General features: G+C 32.0%; 1 protein-coding gene across 3 annotated transcripts in view; it reads left to right on the top strand.

Annotated features, from left to right (window-relative positions):
- The first annotated feature begins 552 nt into the window (after nt 1–552).
- The window catches only part of Drgx (Dorsal root ganglia homeobox), a 52579-nt gene continuing 46939 nt past the window's right edge, over nt 553–6192 (top strand). For all 3 annotated transcript variants that reach the window (XM_065350269.1, XM_065350267.1, XM_065350266.1), the window contains exon 1: nt 553–860. The gene's annotated coding sequence lies outside the window, so the exon portion shown is untranslated. The remainder of the gene's footprint in view (nt 861–6192) is intronic.

Genomic DNA, 6192 nt, shown 5'->3' with positions numbered 1-6192 from the left:
CTTTTTTCTTTTTTCAATTAAAATATGTCGGTACATTTTTTGGCCAAAAATATTTAAAAAGAGCAGGTAGGTACCTGAGTATTTAAGAAGTACAAAAAAATTCACAGTATTAATTCCGAAAAAAATTACCAAATCATAACCCAACTGTGCCAAATAGTTATCTCGTTATTTTTTCCTGTAGATAAATAAAATTTTCATTTCGCAATTTCATCTTCAATTAAAACAACTCCGCTAGAATATAATTTCTTTTCAAATAAAAAAAAATATAAAAACCTCCAACGAGGCGCGAGCACGATAAAGCATCGAATAAGAAAAGAAAAAAAACTCCTTTCAAAATATTATACGCTCCTCCGCTCGCCTTCAGCGTAAATAATATAAACATCACGTTCGCCGTAGATTTCATTAAAAGGATTTTCGACTATGGTATTTAAAATAATTAAAGCACGTGTCGTCGTTAAAGACGCTATTAACTTTACGAAAGCTCCGCCCCTGAAAGTTCGGTGCGCGCGCCAACCTCGTAGCCGGTGATAAACTTAACAACCCACCACTGTTGTATCATTGTCGTATCAGTTCTTTATTGGCGGGAAACAATTTACCCCCTCGAGATAACGCGTACACCAACTACGAAATGTATCGGAAAATCTGGAAAATTTTCATCTTATAAATGTGCGTTTTTAACAGCGAGTTTATTTTATTTTTTTGTTTGTTTTTGAATTTTTTTATAGTTTTTGCTTCGGTATTCATTTTTTGGTTTTATTATTTTTGAAAATATTTTCTCGGTTGAGTTTGCTTTTTGAAGTTATTATTTTTCGCGTGTATTTTTCTTCTTGCGAGGAGTTGAACGACGAGTGTTATACTTGGTGAGTTATTTGTTTAATAATTGTTTTCATTTTATCTATTGCATTGTGTTACCTCAAATTTTAAAATGAAAAAAAAAATAATAATACTTAAATAAAATGTGATAATTTTGTTCAATTTCTAAAATTATTATTTTAAAATTACAAACGGTTTTAGAAAAATGTTTTCAAACAAAAACAATAATTTTTAATTTGAAAAAAAATGTACAGCAAATTTTAAAGGAGAGTTAAAATGAATTGTTCGAGTGGCACATTTTCTATAAAATTTCATCTATGTACATACGAAATCCAATGCTTGAAAATTTCCATTCTGGTTTTGTTGAAAAATGATTCGAAACATGAACTATGATTTAGACTAAATAATACTCATTTAACAGATTAGGATTTCCTGGTAAATATTTTTAATATGTATCATGGTGTGATAAGGTATAAGCAATTTATACGTGTTATCGCTATAATTTAATTTGTGTTTCACGCTTTTGAATCATTTTTGGATTACTTATTCATTACTCATCGAATTTCTTTTCCATTTAATTTGATTAATAAAAATAAAAACATGAAAGACGTACCTATCTAGAGAGAAATATGGGATATTTTGCCCCAAAAAATGAGTAAAAAAGCTAACTAATTATTTAATCAATGAAGTCATAATATTTTTAAAATTTCCGTCCTTTTTCAGTTTCTTAAATCACCTATTTCGAATTTTCAAAATTTCAGCATTAATTTTCTAAGGTATACCTATCTTCTTCTTCAAATAATCTATACACAAAGATATTAAACAGTTTTATGAACAGTCTACTCTTTCAAATCTGTTTTATTTTGTATGACTCGATTAGGCTTCGTTTTTCGAACCCCTGGAAGTCAATTTTACGGTAATGTAAAAAAAAAAAATTAGGAAAAAAAATCAATAGATGGATTATGAAACTTCGACACGCGTTTAGTCACTTTTGTCCTCGCAAAAATACTGAAAAAATTTTCAATGGTGCGATTACAAGCGAAAATCCGAACTTTTTCTCCAAAATGCACTGTTATCAGGTATCATTAAAGCGATTTTTTATGACAAATTCGTCAACAACATTTAGTTGGAGCGTCAATTTTCTCGTATGCAAGTACATACTTGATGCACAAAAAATTTAAAAATTGTCAGAGACAGAGTCCTCAATTTCATTTTTTCTATTTGAATATTTTTTCTTCATTCGATAAAAAATTTAGGCGGGGAACTAAAAAAAAAGTCATATTATTTCAAGACTACAAATATTTTTCAAAATCATCGAAAAATAATCAATAATGCTATTTTTTCTTGTATGGATCAAGATCAGAGATTCTGAATACTTAGGTACCTATATAGTAGATTTGAAACATTCAGCAATCATGATTGAAATGCTCAACGCGTTGGAAGAAAAATATCTGCTATTTTCTCACCCTTGGAATGAAAACACCGATAAAAACTTTGGAGTAAAAGTAGAAGCTTGAAAAAATACACAATGCAGTGTAGGCCTACCGAAGATTCAAGAACAATTTTACATAACTCACAAAATCAGTTTTCATTTTATAAAAATAAAAGAATTTGGGTAAAAAACTAAAATTTGACAAAAGAAGAAGGTTTTTAAGCAATTTTGTAAAAAAAACGGGACTTTTGTTTGGCAAACTTTGAAACAAAAAGAGGTATTTTTAGGCACGGAAGGTATAAAAATCAATACTTTTTGGACATTTTGGTGAAAAAACACAAATTTTTTAGCAATTCTGGCAAAAAATACGAATGATTGACTAAATTTCATCAAAAAACTACTTTCTGATAATTTTTGACAAAAACGGAAAATTTTTGACACTTTTCGCAAAAACAGGACAGTTGGACAATTTTGCCAAACATTTTTTTTTGTCAAAAATTGACACCTTTTGACAACTTTTCCAAAAAGTGACAATTATTTTTGACTTGGGCATTTTCAACAAAAAAAAAACCGTATAAATAATTTCGGCAAAAAACAGGACTATTGTTTGACAATTTTGGATCAAAAAGAAGACTTTTGAAATAGATAAGGCGAAAAACAATTCTTTTTGCATGTTTGTGGAGAGGAAGGGGGGAAAAGACTAACTACTTTTAAGAATTATCAAGCCATCAAAAAAGAAATAACAAAAAAAGGATTTGGTTACAAGTAATTTAGATCAGTCCATATTCGCAAAATTATTTAGGAAAAAAGGGAAAACCCCTTTCTCATCAAAATGAAAACCTTCGAATGATTCAGAAAAGTTTTAAAATGCATGATTTTTTTAGTGGGAAAAGAAAACATCAGAATGGATGTTTTCAGAAAAAGAATTTTCAAAACAGCTTAGGCTACCTAATAATAATAATTTTTGAGTCATCTTCCCTTAAACCCCCTTCCTCACTCCCTCCCTACAATTTCAGCTTATCGACTAAGAAAAAAATCATTTGAAAAAAAAGGATCGAATTTCAAGGATCTGTGGTCGTTTTAGTGCTAGGCAAGCAATGGTAGGCTAAGAGTTCGGATGAATTCTAACTAATACAATCGGCAATTTCCATTTTTGAAGAATAAAATTTGATTTTAGGGGCCAAAAATTTTACGATCTGTTTTACTCAATAGCAAGAATATTTTTTACAAAAACACAAAAAATCACTCAAAAATTCCCATTTTTAGGACTGAGAAACTCATTTTGAAGCCGAAGTAAAAATCATCGTCATTTTCATGTTCTGAACGAAATTTTATTCCATTTTGATAGGTCACAAGTATATTTTATTTCGGATGGTGTTATGGATTCGCGCTGCTTCAAAATTACACACAAAAAATAAATGAGAGTGCATATGGAACTCGTAACATACAGCACTACTTACGCTGGAATATCAATCGTAAGTTGAAAATTTGTAGGTTCATTCAACTGTTTCCAATGGCAAATTGCTGTATTGACGTTGACAGCCCCCCCCCATCATTCTAATTAATATGAAACAAAACAGAATTCTTTTTTTTCGCAGCTACCATAAACCTATTTTTGAAAACACGAATCACAATGCCTCAGATTTATTGTTCCAACTTCTTGATAAATTGATAATATTCAAAATATGAATACCTAGTTAATTTACATTACACTGCTGAGATACGATACGAAGATGTACTAATTCCAATTCCACGTTACACGTTGTAAAACGTATAATAAAAGACAAATTCGTTCTAATTACCGTTTATTATTTAATAGCGCTTTAAATGGACAAAACCATATAGCTAATACTAACGACAGATTAAACGGCCAAATCCAGTAGGGATTCGGCCAGCGAAGGCAAAGCAAAACCCTTTACCGAGCAGAAAGACAGCAGCGTTAGAAATTCGACTAACAAGGGAGAGAATTAGCTAATATAGTAATGTATTTTAAAGGCAATTTGGAGCCAAGGGGTTTAATATAATTGGAGAAGGCTTGGCTGGCTGGGCCCGAGTTCGAATCCCAAGTATGGGATGTGGCCGATTATAAAGTGAGCGAATATCATATTACACAACTACCAGTAGTCACTACGATACGTTTCCAACCTTTTCTCATTATTATATTAAGTTGGTTAGGAATCCTAAGAGACATTCGGTGGCTGCTGTATTACGTACAACTTCGCTTCTGGGGTATTGCGCAAAAGTGACGTTCGCTGTACTGACGTCCACCCTTTCGTCTATACATATAAGACGTGACAAGTATCAAGCTTCTGTGACGTGTATGTGCATCATGTGCATGAATTATAATAATCGTGTAATTTTTTCTCCGTTTTTTACATAGGTTAAAAAAAATCATTTTTGCCTAAAGCCAGCAGAATCTCAGCGGAATGGGGTAGAAATTTTGTTAAAAATCAATAAAATGTTGAGAAGTGGTTGCTGTACCTTTACCTACCTAGTACCTAGACCTTTTAAATAATCACGGGCCTGTGATACGAGTTTCACTCAAAATTACTCCCAAATGTCATCTTCAAGAAACCCACTAAATTACCATACTCACCTCTCGAGTAAAATTCGTCAAAACGAAAAGCATTTTGGAAAAAATACACCAACCAATTACAAAACGAAAAATAATCTCTGAAAAATCCACTCAACGCTGAGAGAAAGGGTTCGCTGCTGTCGAGTCATGTCTCGTCACTATGTAGTACTATAGGTACGATAACATCAGCAGCGACAACAGGGACTGGGGACAGGAATTTATTAGCGAGGTTAGTAATGTGGAGATAATTTCATTATCTCGTCGTGTATATCCTGAAACAATCACACACTGGCAATTTTTTTTTCTCCATCGACGATGTTACGCGCGTAAATAACGCGACGATACGGTAATTTATATTTATAAGAGCGTTAAATTTTTATTAGTCTGCCTTACACCATAACTTTGTTACAATTAAGAACGAAACGACATTAGCATTCAGAAGGACAACTTTGTTAACCAATTAATTTTTTTTGAGTATTAAATCAGTTGTTAACGGCGCCTTCCTCGAATTTGATGCTCAAGTTCTGGTATTAATAAAATAGCACGCGACCTCAAAGGTCAATACTTCCTTTACATTATATCTGTGTTAGTTGCCCACAATTGAGTAAGTACATGTGTAATTTTTCTTACTCGCTAATTACGATCAATTTTCATTTTCAAATGGCTGTCGGAATCTTCAATGTACTAAATGTAAGCCTGTTAGTCGGTTATCCAAAAAAAAAAAAACCATTTGAAATCATCTAACCTGTACTTAGGTACCTATAATAATTATGTAAATGCGAGTTGGGAGATACTCGTACTTTGTTTCAAAATCACATCGGCAAAAAATACACAGTCACAATGTAAATATCAATTGTGAAGATCAATTTAATTTAAATGTAACGACAAACAACAATTCAGTATGCATAATTTTTTCATCATTCACTCGTACAAAAAATACACGAGACGTATCAAGAAGTGTCACTCACTCTTCGACAAATTCAGTACAATTTCGAAAACAAAACAGATATGTAGTTATACTCAACACTGAGATAATTATTGTTTGCCTTCCTCCTCCATGTCAACGGTCATTCGATCAATTCAATAGACTTGGATTCAAAATTTAAAAATTTTTAAGCGGCAAGTTCAAAAAACTTTTATAACTGATCTGACTCAAAACAGGAAAATGAGGATCGACCCCCACCAGCACAAAAATAGTACATACCTACATATTCTTGTAGCTTGAAAACATCGAACCAATTTGAAAAAGTTGAACTGTTTTGTAGCTAGAGTACATTGACACCCCTCCCCCCCCCACAAACACTTCAAAAAACGCGGAAAATTCCAAATCAACCTGTCCCCAATAAATCAACGTAACAGGTACCAATAAAAG

The sequence above is a fragment of the Planococcus citri genome, chromosome 2, assembly GCF_950023065.1.
Source record: "Planococcus citri chromosome 2, ihPlaCitr1.1, whole genome shotgun sequence".
Lineage (NCBI taxonomy): Eukaryota > Metazoa > Arthropoda > Insecta > Hemiptera > Pseudococcidae > Planococcus > Planococcus citri.
The sequence above is the reverse complement of the archived record's forward strand: the minus strand, read 5'-3'. Positions and strand labels throughout refer to the sequence as shown.